This window comes from Mytilus californianus, unplaced genomic scaffold (genome assembly GCF_021869535.1).
Source record: "Mytilus californianus isolate M0D057914Y unplaced genomic scaffold, xbMytCali1.0.p SCAF_14, whole genome shotgun sequence".
NCBI classification, from domain to species: Eukaryota; Metazoa; Mollusca; class Bivalvia; order Mytilida; family Mytilidae; genus Mytilus; species Mytilus californianus.
The window spans coordinates 7,394,801-7,410,022 of NW_026262626.1; positions in this window are offsets into that span (position 1 = coordinate 7,394,801).

The following is a 15,222-nucleotide window of genomic DNA, read 5'->3' on the forward strand; positions in this document are numbered from 1 at the left end:
GGACCCAAAATCTAAAAATCTAAATACACGGTTAGATTCGGCATAACAAATAAATAAATGTGGTCAAAGATTTTACAAATCTAATGCGCCACACTGTGCAATTAAAGATTACTTCTTGAAATTTTTCAATATTTGAAATTTGAAAAAAAAATAATATTTGAAGAATACGTAATTCTTTTTAATTTCTGACTTCTGAAATGAGAAAAAATTGACCCCCCACAATTTCTTTTTACCCCCCCCCCCTTTTTTCCCCCAAAAAATTCCTTCCCTAAAGATATGGTCATAATCTCAATTCAAATTTCCAATGGAGTTTGAAACCATAATTACCCATTTAAATTTACCATAGTGCTAACTTAATCTATTTTATAATAGAATTTAAAATATAGTGTCAAATCTTTCATATGGATTTTTTTTGTAAAAAAAAAATGCAACATTTGCAGATATTTTTACTGGTCTTCCTTTATAAATATGCATTTCTTTAAACATAATTTAAAAGCAGTGTAAGGGAAGTAACCAAAACGTTGTATTTGGATTACCTCCCTTACATTGTTTTAAATTATCTTAATTGTTCATTAACCATTACTTTATACATAATTTAAAAGCAGTGTAAGGGAGATAATTTCAATGATGTTTTTGATTTATCTCCCTTACACTGCTTTAAATTATGTTTTGTACTAAAGTATTTGTCCATTAACCAGGACAACCTTGTTTTTCCCCCTTTTTGCCCCTTATTCCTAAACGGTATGAGCCATAACCCCCCAAAGCAAATCCTAACCATCCCTTTGTGGTATGGAAACTTGTAGTATAATTTCAGAGAGATCCATACACCGTTCCACAGTTATTGTCTGGAAACTAGAAAATGCTTATTTTTGGCCCCTTTTTGGCCCCTAATTCCTTAACTGTTGGTACCATAACCCCCAAAATCAATCCCCACCTTCCTTTTGTGGTATTGAACCTTATGGTAAAATTTCAAAGAGATCCATTCACTTAAACTTAAGTTAGAGTGCGAAAACCAATGTGTCTTCGGACGACGACGCCGGACGACGACGCCAACGTCATACCAATATACAACCGCAAAAATTTTTTGTGGTCGTATAAAAACTTAACACTGACCACTGAACCATGAAAATGAGGTCAAGGTCAGATGACATCTGCCAGTTGGACATGTACACCTTAAAATCATTACATACACCAAATATAGTAGACCTATTGCTTATAGTATCTGAGTTATGGACTTGACCACGAAAACTTAACCTTGTTTACTGATCCATGAAATGAGGTCGAGGTCAAGTAAAAACTGTCAGACAGGCATGAAGACCTTGCAAGGTAGGCACATAACAAATATAGTTATCATATTACTCATCATAAGAGAGAAATTAACATTACAAAAAGTCTTAACTTCATTTTCAAGTAGTCACTGAACCATGAAAATGAGGTCAAGGACAATGGACATATGACAGACGGAAACTTCATATCATAAGGCATCTATATACAAAGTATGAAGCATCCAGGTCTTCTACCTTCTGAAATATCAAGCTTTTAAGAAGTTAATTAACGAGCTTGTTTTTTAATCAGGTCAAAATACTACAAATTCCACATAGAAATAGTTGTGATATTACTATTAATACAAAATAACTTCTTTTTTGCACAACACATTATAAATTAACGAAATAATGACCCCTTACTTATGCATTATGTGTGTTGTCAGTGTTCTCCCCAAGGCCTTTTAGCACCATGGTAATGTGATGTTTTATTTCTTGAATGTGATGCTATCTGAATTGATTTTCTTATAGGTTGTGTTATGGATGTGATGCTATATTTTTTAGAAACAAGATGGTATTTCAAATTTCCCTGTTTAAAAGGATGTTATATGAAATATATGGGGAGAACACTAGTTGTAACGTCGGTCTTGGTCAACATGATCCATAATTCTTAACAGTTTTTAGCATACTAAATTTACATTGGTTGCCACCCCTGATCTAGAAATTTTTTGTGTTTAGGGATTCAATATCATTAGTGGAATTTTCCTATCGAAGGTCGGTGGTTTTCTCTGGATTCTCCGGCTTCCTCCACCAATAAAAACTGGCCGACACGAAATAGCCCAAAAGCCGTGCTTAAAAGTGGCGTTAAAATACCAAAAATCAATAAAATGCTTCGCTGGGCGCAGCTTGATACGACCGCAGAGGTCGAACCCTGAACAGTTGGGGCAAGTATGGACACAACATTCAAGCTTGATACATCTCTGAATTTGGATTGTGATTAAATATTTGACACAGCATAGGTTTCTGACACAGAAAGAATGTGGTCTAAGAACTTGAATTTTTTTAATTTACCTATTATGGTCCAATGTCCAAAATCAAAATACATGGTTAGATTCAGCATATCAAAGAACCCCATATATTAAATTTTTGTTGAAATCAAACAAAGTTTAATTTTGGACCCCAACTTGGACAAACTTGAAAACTGGGCCCATAATCAAAAATCTAAACACATGTTTAGATTCAGCATATCAAAGTGCCCCAAGAGTTCAATTTTTGTTAAAATCAAACTAAGTTTAATTTTGGACCCTTTGGACCTTAATGTAGACCAATCTAAAAAACGGGACCCAAAATTTAAAATCTAAATACACGGTTAGATTTGGCATATCAAAGAACCCCAATAATTCAATTTTTGATGAAATCAAACAAAGTTTAATTTTGGACCCTTTTGGCCTCAATATGAACCAATTTGATAGCGGACCCACAAATAAAAAATCTAAATACATGGTAAGATTCAGCATATCAAAGAACCCCATATATTCAATTTTTGTTGAAATCAAACAAAGTTTAATTTTGGACCCCAATTTGGACCAACTTGAAAACGGGGCCAAAAATCTAAAATCTAAATACATGTTTAGATTCAGCATATCAAAGAACCCCATATATTCAATTTTTGTTGAAATCAAACCAAGTTTAATTTTGGACCCCAACTTGGACAAACTTGAAAACTGGGCCCATAATCAAAAATCTAAACACATGTTTAGATTCAGCATATCAAAGGACCCCAAAAATTCAATTTTTGTTAAAATCAAACTAAGTTTAATTTTGGACCCTGATACGGTGCTTTTTGTCCGCAATTTGCTTTTTGTCCGCTTTTGCTTTTTGTCCGATAATTTTGCTTTTTGTCTGACACTTTTGCTTTTTGTCCGTTGCTTTTTGTCCGTTTTGCTTTTTGTCCGATAATTTTGCTTTTTGTCCGACACTTTTGCTTTTTGTCCGTTGCTTTTTGTCCGTTTTGCTATTTGTCCGATAATTTTGCTTTTTGTCCGACACTTTTGCTTTTTGTCCGTTGCTTTTTGTCCGTTTTGTTTTTTTTGCTCACCTGGACCAGAGGGCTAAGTGAGCTTTTCTCATCACTTGGCATCCGTCGTCGTCGTTAACTTTTACAAAAATCTTCTCCTCTGAAACTCCTGGCAAAATTAAAGCGGATATGGCCAAAATCATCCTTAGGGTATCTAGTTTTAAAAAAGTATCCGATGACCCCGCCCAATAATCAAGATGGTCGCCTTGTATAAAAATAGAACATTGGGGTAAAATGTAGATTTTGGCTTATATCTCTGACACTAAAGCATTTAGAGCCAATCTGACAGGGGTAAAAATGTTCATCAGGTCAAGATCTATCTGCCCGAAATTTTTCAGACACATCAGACAACGCGTTTTTGGGTTGCTGCCCCTGAATTGGTAATTTTAAGGAAAATTAGCAGTTTTTGGTTTTTATTTGATTGGAGTTTTATTTTTAAGTCGTTGTAACGACTAAGCTTACTTGTTATAACGACTTAGCTTACTTGTTATAACGACTTAGCTAACAACTTAGCTAACTTCTTTTAACGACCTAACTAACTCGTTTAAACAACTTAACTAACCGTGATTTTTTACTTAAAAACTACTTATTGTAAATACAAAAATCAATGCGTGTATTTTTCATTTAAAGATAAGAACGAAACAGACACAATGTTTTTACCTGTCGTCCAAAAAATTTCTGGAAAAAAAGGGTTGGTCAACTTTTGGACTGTCGACTAAAGGAAGTGTCGGAAAAATAGGCTGTTTGACAAATAGGGAAGTATGACTTGTGGACTGTCAGAATATAGCTACCCACCTCTCTCAGATCACAAATCTAACCAGCACGTTATCAGGTGGCAGATAGGGGATGTCTTTTTTAAAATTAGACTGGCATATACGTTCAACTAACTTCGAACCGATAAGTAACAACCTGCTTTTAACAATGTTGACTTTCCACCCTTTTTGGTGCCTTTATTTTCAGAATTGAAGGGAAAAAACAAATAGCAAACTCTTATCTGCATTTGGTCCTGGTAACAATTTCCTAGACATCAAGTAAATCAATCCACTGCAACCTGAAAGGATAAGGGGCATTAGAGGACCTTTTTCGTCCCAGCATTTTACAAACATTTGAAGCTCATCTTTCCAAGGTGCTAGAGATATATTGACAGGGCTTAAACATAAATTATCATGAAAATGACATATTTGTGTAGATGTCTTGAAGAACCAAGACTATAACTAAACATTTAAATGGAGAAATCAGATTAATTGTCAATATTTGCCTGCTTTTACTTCATTGTTTGACATACCTTGATCCGGTAAACATCGTGTGCACAACAAATACAACTTCGTATTTAAAAGAAATGTATATTGTGGAATCATAACTAACTTATGATTCTTATGTTGTACTGTTACACCACTGTCCCTGGTTAGGGGGAGGGTTAGGATCCCGCTAACATGTTTAAACCCCCCCCCCCCCCACACACACATTCTGTATGTATGTGCCTGTCCCAAGTCAGGAGCCTGTAATTCAGTGGTTGTCTAGTTTGTTTATGTGTTGCATATTTGTTTTTCGTTCATTTTTTGTACATAAATTAGGCCGTTAGTTTTCTCGTTTGAACTGTTTTACATTGTCATTTCGTGGCTTTTTATAGCTGACTGTGCGGTATGGGCTTTGTTCATTGTTGAAGGCCGTACGGTGACGTATAGTTGTCAATTTCTGTGTCATTTGGTCTCTTGTGGAGAGTTATCTCATTGGCAATCATACCACATCTTCTTTTTTATGACATGTTCAAATATTTAGTTGTTGTGTGCCTGTGCTTTATACCCTGATGGTATGTTATATGTTTGGATCAAAATCTTTACACAGATGAAGATTTATCGAGTCTCTGTTAAGGGGGTGCGCGTAATCATGTAATAACTCATTGTTGTGCTTTGGTTGTCATTAAACCATTTCTTTCAGTTATAAAATTATCACACCAATGAAATAACACAGCCAATTATTCATTAGAAATAACACATTGTGATAAAATAATAAGCCTCAAAATGCCCTTGTAATCATGCAATCAAAAATCCTAACATAGTCCCGTATCGTTATAGACATACAGCAAAGAATTCCGTCTTAAACTTACATTGCGGTGAGACCGATGAAAGCATCACTGTGACTTTGAGATGAAGAACAGCAATAAAACTGCTGTTCCGTTGCTTTGGGCGTTGTCAAGTGTATGTAGAAATTTTGTGTCATGAATTTATACACCATATTCATTGTTTCTTATTCCCAAACAATTATTGACGACAGACCTACACATTAATACTATGATAAATCAAATATTTACATCAGTATAGCCATTTGGGAAATATGTGTGAAAGATATAAAAGTTGAGGGTAGTTTTTTTAACAATTTTCTACACATAATGAATTTAATTGTTATATTTGTTTCTGGTACAAGTTAACTATAGGCTATGAATAAAAAGAGTCAATTATGATCAACATAAATAAAAAAAAACGTTTTGATATGCAAACATACATGTATTCATCAAGACTTCAATTTGGTAATTAAATGATGTCCATTACCCAAATAGTAAAGAAACAGTTAAATTCTGTTCTAAATAAGGGATAATTTTCGTAGCGCTTTGTTACCTCCAAAAGTTTCCCATATGACCCAGACCATCTTGTGAAAGAAACTGAATGGAATATCTGCCTGTTCTTTCAACATTAAGTCAGACGCTGTACAAAAGCATAAAAACAATTTCAATTTGGCTTGGACTATTTCTTTGGTGCATTTTCTCAAGTGCTGCATGGCATCTCTATCAGTAGAAGAAAGGTTTTCAAGAAAAATAAGGCTTCCCAAAACGTTCTTAAAAGTCGTTTGTTACGTATTGTAACGCTGTTGTTAATTCGTTGGATTGATCAAGGTTCCCAAGTCCGGACAATGCACTTTGGTTGCTGAACTAGTTCTTAATGAGGGGAATTATCTTTATGATTCGGTTGAAATAGTCAGGTTTCCCATTTTTTACAAGAGTGGCTATCAAGAAAATCTGCAAGGTTTGTTTTGTCAATCTCTGCAAAGTTTTCCAAAGCACATGACACATCTTCATTCTCACATATGGAGTCCGGTACTAAAAAGATATCCATGATATCTGGTTTTACTTAACCAAATATTGCTTCTTAAAACATAACTCAGTCTAGTTCAATTTAACCATGAAAAATTTAAAGTTGTGCGCACAAGATTAAAAAAGTTGTGCGCACAAGTTAAAAAAAAAGTTGTGCGCACAAATTTAAAAAAGTTGTGCGCACAAATTTAAAAAAGTTGTGTACACAAGTTTAAAAACGTTGTGCGCACAAGTATAAAAAAGTTGTACGCACAAGATTTAAAGTCACGCGCACAAATATTCTAAATTTCATCTTTGGCACTTAAGGGACTCCGTAGATATCAAACAAAAATGTTTCTTTATCATTTTTCGGCTACAATGGGTATATGAAACATGCTATGTCGAATAAAAAAAATAGAGTCCTAACAAAGAATGTTTCTGTCATGTTGTGCAACGAAATCTCTACGTAACAGCACATGGTAGCGACAACACTATATGTTTAATAGGATCCAGCGAAAAGCCAGACTTTGGTCCGCGAAGGAAGCAAATTGTCTGTGTGACCATCGCTGACGGCTTTGGTACACATAAGATGGTTTTTGGTTAACAGATATTTTTTACGCCGGACGGCCATTAAAATATCACCAAGGAAAGGTCGCCGTGCTCTTTTTTAATTTCCACGCAAACTGATATAGCTCCAAAGGTTTTACCATGAACACCTATGGATACTCGTGCCAATTAGAAATCCACGCGTAATCAATATCAGAGATATTTCAGACAAATGCATCGGTCCTGCTTGGCGTTTGTTGCTTTATGTCTCCCTGGACATGGCCTACCATTAAAAGATCCCTTTTTCGGAATTTGTGGATAATTTGGTCTGCTGTAGAGGGTGAATACAGTCTACGAGCAATTGCATCCTGGGAAAAGCCTCCTTAAATTACGCCCCAAATTGTTTGCCACTTGTTGTCAAAAAGACCTGGCATATAGTCTGCTGTTTATTGAAGTTTCTTTACAATAAGGGCGTTAAATTCATGACATAAGCTAAACTTTACATGTCGAAAGTAAAAGCAAGAAAGTCATACTTGAGTTAGAAAACGTTCGAACTCGAATTACGTCCGTTCATATAACCCTGTACTCCACATCTATTCCAAAAATCTATCAAGCGAAAAGTATTAACCAACTATACATAGTTCTAATAATAATAAACTAGAGGCTCTAAAGAGCCTTTGTGATTACCTTGGTCTATGTGCATATTCAACAAAGGACACTCTCCAACATTGTAAACAAGAATAGAACTCATGACAAAATCTGTTTTGTTGATCTTGTATTGCTGATCATGTGCTGTTTAGTTTTCTTCTATCTTCTTTAGTTTTGCTCAAAACACAAAAGAGGATAAAAATCCTCATTTAAGGACAATAACTCCTATAAAGGGTCACAGTCTTTTTAACTATGTCGGCAAAATTTGACTTGTTAGTAGATCTTGACTTGCTGATTTAAAGTGTATCTTTATCTATTATAACTTTCTATAATATATGACAAAATGCCAAAAAGAAGAGGTGAAAATCGTCTTTAAGGTGGTATGGGAGTATAGATTAAAAATGACAGAATTTGTTCAGTCTCTGCCAAAACGTAGTGTATATTGTGAAATGTTCAAAAATATAATAAATATGATAGGTCACCGAGCATTTTCTCAAGCTACAGGTTGTGACAAAATGACACATTTTGTATGGATTATACGGGAAAAAAACAGCATTATGTGATCAGAAGCTAAACCAAAATGATAGAATTGAAAACAATATGCGTGAAGATAGCTTTTAGAAAATGCTTTGAGAATTTCAATAGATAAGATAGGGTCACCGTGCGTTTTTTCCTGCTAAAATTTAAATTAGCAAAAGTTTATGCAGACCCTTTCAGAAAATACACTATTTCAGAGTTATCTCTCCTAAAAATGCAAATTTAAAAGCATTTAAAATAAAAAAAAATAAAATCTACGCTTGTACAATTATTAATATTTATATGTTAAAATCTCATAAATATGTTCTTTTAAATGAAATTCACATTAGTTATCTTCGTTTCTGCATCAAATTTTGCTACATTGATTAAAAATTGGTTCTCTGTTATTTACAATCCAAGAATGCGAAAGACACTACATTAAAGGGCAATAACTCCAATAAGAAGTCGCCTTCGTATTGTCTTTATTGTAGATTTAAGATATAAGGCAAAAAAATGCCAAACAAAATGGTCAAAATCATCATCAAAGGACATTAACTGTAATAAGGAGTCGATTAGCGATTTCGACCATGTTGTCTAGTTGTAGAACTGATCTTGCTGATCATCATAAAGTTTTTTCTGTATCTATTATAATTTTCAAGATAGAAGGCAAAAAAAGAATACAAATGGTAAAATTTTTCATTTAAGGGCAATAAATCCTATAATAAATGGGAAATGAGTCCATGGGACACAGATAATGCCCCCGCTTGCATAAAACTTTACACAGGGACATAACTTAAGAACGGCAAAAGTGACACTACCCAAATTTGTACTTGATCTAACTTCTGTTGTAATAAGCATTGTGTATAAGTTTCATAACATTTGCTTAAGGCAAACTTAAGTTAGAAAACAAAAACGATAAAGTCAGCATTTCCCCATTTATACAGGGGCATAACAGGAAAAGTGAGACCACAAAAATTCACACGTGACTTGTGTTTTGTGGTAATACACATTGCACATAAGTTTCATACCATTTTTTTAAACAAACTAGAGTGAAAGAATGGGAATAAAAAATTCAGCAGTTTTTTTCCATTTTCAAAGGGGCATAACTCTAGAACAGTAAAAGTGACGCCACCAAAATTCAAACTTGATCTGGGTTATGTGGTAATAAGCATTGTGTTTAAGTTTCATAACATTGGGTTGAGGAAAACTATAGTTAGAGAATGGAAACCAATTTTGGGACGTCATCTGACAGTTTTGACATGTAAGACAATTGGTAGAGCTCAACATCCTGCTGTTGTCAGATTTTCTCTCTTTTTAATGGTTTTCCAAATAAAAGACAAAACTTCATTTTACCCCGTATGTTCTATTTCAGCCATGTTAGCCATCTTGGTTGGTAGGCGAGTTAATCAGACATATTTTTTAAAAATTATATACCCTAATGATAATTGTTGCCAAGTTTGTTTAAATTTATCCCAGCAGTTTTAGAGGAATTCTTTTTATAAAAGTTAACGGACGACGACGACGACGACGGACGACGGACGCCAAGTGATGAGAAAAACCCATTTGGTCAATAAAGCTAGGTGAGCTGAAAATAAATCAGTATGTTTTTTGGAGAAAAAAATTATAATAGCATTGCATGTTCTATAGCATTCAATATATGTTATAGATTATGTTATATGCATAATTTGAAATTTCAGCTTTGAACTATTTCTTACAAACTTCAACTATTAAATATAGAAACGCAAAATTTATTATAAATATGCACGATAACACTAAACATTTCTGCCTATGTTGATAATATGCACAATCACTTCTGTATGTTTACTTTTGTAATGATAAAAAAATTGAAGAACGGTAATGCATAACATTGTACCATTATTTTATAGTACTTGATTTGTGAAAATTACTTCATTATTATGGGTCGATTTCAGTATTTCAAATGAGTAGTACTACAAAAGTACAAATGCAAACATAACTGTGTAGACTAAGAAGGAGGACTGACTCCCACTGTTATATTTCCTATAATCTAATAAGTTTTTTCAAGAGTGATATGGTTATTTCAGCTCATTTATTGCTTGAATTTGTTAAATTTAGGACTCATGCATTGATGTAGCAACAGTTTCAATCAATTTTTATGTTTTCTTATGTTTCTTATGTTTATCTTTGTTATGATGAAATTGTGTGATGCATTGTGAGTGGAGTGTGGGGGCCTCAAGGGAGAATAGTGTTTGTACTAATTGAGCATACCCTCTTGAAATAAAGATTATTATTATTATTATTATTATTATTATTATTATTATTATTATTATTATTATTATTATTATAACAGCGTTTTCCACTCTTGTGTGAGAGCACTACATGATATAAGATACATGTATAGTGAAATTCATCACCGATATCAGCAGCATATCACAACCTTTCATTTCAATCAGTCCAATTTGTCCCGAAAACCGGGACAGTATTACAACAGAACAACCACTGAACGAACTTTAAAAATCAGTGTAACAGGGGTTTGCCTCGACAGTAAATAGCACAAAAAAAACCAAAGAAGACATAAAGTACCAGTCTTAATTCTGCACGCATATACATGTTGTACTAACACAGAGTTTTAAGTTTTTAAGAACTTCATATAATATATTGCTGAATAAAAAAAAATATGCAGTATGGATTTTATTTGGAACATAAAAAAATATATATGATAGAGATAGACAGCTCTTGTCATTCGTCAGTTATTGATTTATTTCTTTTGGCAGTTGCTTTAACATATTGTATGTCATATATTATATCGTCATTACTTAACAGAAAACAATATCTTTTTCATCAGCACAGTAATGTTTACGTGCAGTGAAGCAGCTTGGGCGTTTAATGAAACAAAATGAATTTCATCTTCACCAGAATGCCTACATGAATAATATCTAAGAGTCAGTAAGGGAATGACAACTGTTTTCTTTTTTTACATTTTTGGAGAAGAGAATTTTAAAAATGGATAGATTTGTATATCAGTAATTGAACATAAATAACTGAGCCCATCTTCATGTCAACATTAAGATAACTAGTTTGTCCTTCAAACTACAGGACAATTCAGGATTTAGTTATGAAATAGGATGAAAATTATCCAAACAACCACACCCCTTCTCGATAATCCTAAGGTCGTCTCAAATAACATTAACGGTACCAATTTTATTGCACCAGCCATTTTAGCAATTAATATCTCCTCAGTGATGTTGGAGACAAAAGAAAATCTGATAAAAATGTTGAATAGCTGCGCCATAAAGGACGTCAAATTGACTAAACCGACCAAGGTGGAAATTAATTAATGTAATCTTTTTAAATGCAAATTTCAATCAAACAAAATTTCCATTCCAGTACTGTCCTTGCTATTTCCGTCAAGTTTTTTGTTATCGTCTTGATAGTACGCTTTTTGAAACATTTTCGAAGTTTCTCTCAGACCATTTATGTTTTCGAGATTAGCAACAACAAAAAAAAAAACAAACAAAAAAAAACCAAACACAAATCAAAATAGTTTCAGTTATGGGCAATAGCTCTAATATTAAAGGAGTCGTCCGATAGTTTAAGTAAGACGTTCTAAACACCTAATCTCTGTCAGATATTCTTAATCAAAGTTTCTAATTTTAAGGGTTTTAATATACAAATAAGTTTAAATTGTATTTTACGACTTTGTAATCTATGTTAACCATTGCAGTCATATTTGGCGACCGGTGAGTTCATCGGAATCCTTCTTGCTTCCAGATTCTCATTATTAAAGGATAATGTGGCCAAATTTAATATGATATTGGGCTGGTAGTTTCATTGGGATAATTGCAACGTTATATATATGGTGATCGATCATTTCATTTTCGGGTCGTGGTAGGTGGGTGTATGGGCCATGCGAATTTATTTTCGGATGGAATATTCACTGTTTTTTTTTAGCAAATTTTTCTTTTCAAGTTATTACCAGGTATTATATCATTCATTTTCAAATTCTCCGAGGCCCCCCTCCCCTCAATTTTTAAAGTGAGTATGGTCTGTATTTAACTCCAAAAAAGGGCATGGTGTTTCGAAGTTCAAAATGAAACCTGCAAAAAATATACACATTTTTATAGCGGACATAAAGCAAAATCAGCGGACAAAAAGCAAAACGGACCAAAAGCAACGGACAAAAAGCAAAAGTGTCGGATAAAAAGCAAAATTTTCGGACAAAAAGCAAAACGGACAAAAGGCAACGGACAAAAAGCAAAAGTGTCGGACAAAAAGCAAAATTATCGGACAAAAAGTAAAACGGACAAAAAGCAACGGACAAAAAGCAAAAGTGTCGGACAAAAAGCAAAATTATCGGACAAAAAGCAAAAGCGGACAAAAAGCAAATTGCGGACAAAAAGCACCGTATCAGACCCTTTGGACCTTAATGTAGACCAATTTAAAAAACGGGACCCAAAATTAAAAATCTAAATACACGGTTAGATTTGGCATATCAAAGAACCCCAATGATTCAATTTTTGATGAAATCAAACAAAGTTTAATTTTGGACCCTTTTGACCTCAATATGAACCAATTTGATAGCGGGCCCACAAATAAAAAATCTAAATACACGGTAAGATTCAGCATATCAAAGAACCCCATATATTCAATTTTTGTTGAAATCAAACAAAGTTTAATTTTGGACCCCAATTTGGACCAACTTGAAAACTGGGCCAAAAATCTAAAATCTAAATACATGTTTAGATTCAGCATATCAAAGAACCCCATATATTCAATTTTCGTGAAATCAAACAAAGTTTAATTTTGGACCCCAACTTGAAAACTGGGTCAATAATCAAAAATCTAAACACATGTTTAGATTCAGCATATCAAAGAACCCCAAGAATTCAATTTTTGTTAAAATCAAACTAAGTTTAATTTTGGACCCTTTTGACCTCAATATGAACCAATTTGATAGCGGGGTCCACAAATAAAAAATCTAAATACATGGTTAGATTCAGCATATCAAAGAACCCCATATATTCAATTTTTGTTGAAATCAAACAAAGTTTAATTTTGGACCCCAATTTGGACCAACTTGAAAACTGGGCCAAAAATCAAAAATCTAAATACATGTTTAGATTCAGCATATCAAAGAACCCCATATATTCAATTTTTGTTAAAATCAAACTAAGTTTAATTTTGGACCCTTTGGACCTTAATGTAGACCAATTTGAAAACTGGACCCAAAATTAAAAATCTAAATACACGGTTAGATTCGGCATAACAAATAAATAAATGTGGTCAAAGATTTTACAAATCTAATGCGCCATACTGTGCAATTAAAGATTACTTCTTGAAATTTTTCAATATTTGAAATTTGAAAAAAAAATATTTGAAGAATAATTCTTTTTAATTTCTGAAATCTGAAATGAGAAAAAAATGACCCCCCCCCCCCCCCCCTTTTTTCCCCCAAAAAATTCTTTCCCTCAAGATATGGTCATAATCTCAATTCAAATTTCCAATGGAGTTTGCAACCATAATTACCCATTCAAATTTACCATAGTGCTAACTTAATCTATTTTATAATAGAATTTAAAATATAGTGTCAAATCTTTCATATGGATTTTTTTGTAAAAAAAAAAAGATGCAACATTTGCAGATATTTTTACTGGTCTTCCTTTATAAATATGCATTTCTTTAAACATAATTTAAAAGCAGTGTAAGGGAAGTAACCAAAACGTTGTATTTGGATTACCTCCCTTACACTGTTTTAAATTATCTTAATTGTTCATTAACCATTACTTTATACATAATTTAAAAGCAGTGTAAGGGAGATAATTTCAATGATGTATTTGATTTATCTCCCTTACACTGCTTTAAATTATGTTTTGTACTAAAGTATTTGTCCATAAACCAGGACAACCTTGTTTTTCACCCTTTTTTGCCCCTAATTCTTAAACGGTTTGAGCCATAACCCCCCAAAGCAAATCCTAACCATCCCTTTGTGGTATGGAAACTTGTAGTATAATTTCAGAGAGATCCATACACCATTCCACAGTTATTGTCTGGAAACTAGAAAATGCTTATTTTTGGCCCCTTTTTGGCCCCTAATTCTTTAACTGTTGGTACCATAACCCCCAAAATCAATCCCCACCTTCCTTTTGTGGTATTGAACCTTATGGTAAAATTTCAGAGATCCATTCACTTAAACTAAAGTTAGAGTGCGAAAACTAATGCGTCTTCGGACGACGACGCCAACGTCATACCAATATACGACCACAAAAATTTTTTTGCGGTCGTATAAAAAACATTAGTGGAATCTTTTATTACAGAAAATTTTAGACTTTTGATTGCTGCCAAGGGTTTCCTCAAGCTTTTAGGTCAGAAAATGTACAAAACCATTATATTTTGACAATATATCAAAGGGGTGCTGACTTTGAAGCCTAGAATGTACTCATATGAAGAGATTTGTTTAACCTAGTAGTAAGGCTTTTGAAATAGATCTTTTTAAGAACCAAATTATGGCCTTTTTTGATATTTCATGATAAAGTTGAAATTCAAGGCCATATTTGGCCTAAAGTGAACCTTGTCCTTTCAAATAATTAGTTGCATTTGGTGGTGTCATAAATGATGGAAAGGAGGGAATAACTGAACATATGCATTATCATTATTAACACATAATTTTATGTCAACCATATCATGATGTGTTTGTAAAACTTTGAAGGAATAACCTAATAATCTTTCCTTGTTAAATAATAAGTTGAAACTCTGTGCAAAAAATCCAAAAGGCGGAGGGGTGAAGACCCCAAATTGACCTGTGACATAAGCAGTAATTTTGATTAACTGATAGCTCACAACAGAAGCAGGATACCAGAAGACTATATATGTATACCATATTTGTATTGCTTCCTGTGATCTGTATACCTGTATTTGTATAGTAGAAAGGCTGATTGCAGGATAAACTTCTTTTTGTGCACACAATACATTTTTGTATTGAAATGATTTCAATCGGATGAATTTGAGACCAAACATTTAGGTAGCTGAATGGCAAAGATTAACCCAAAAGTGCCAAAACAGAAGTCAAAACTATTTATGGTCAATTTGCCTGATATAGTTGAAAACTTTGTTTTAATACATTTCTATCT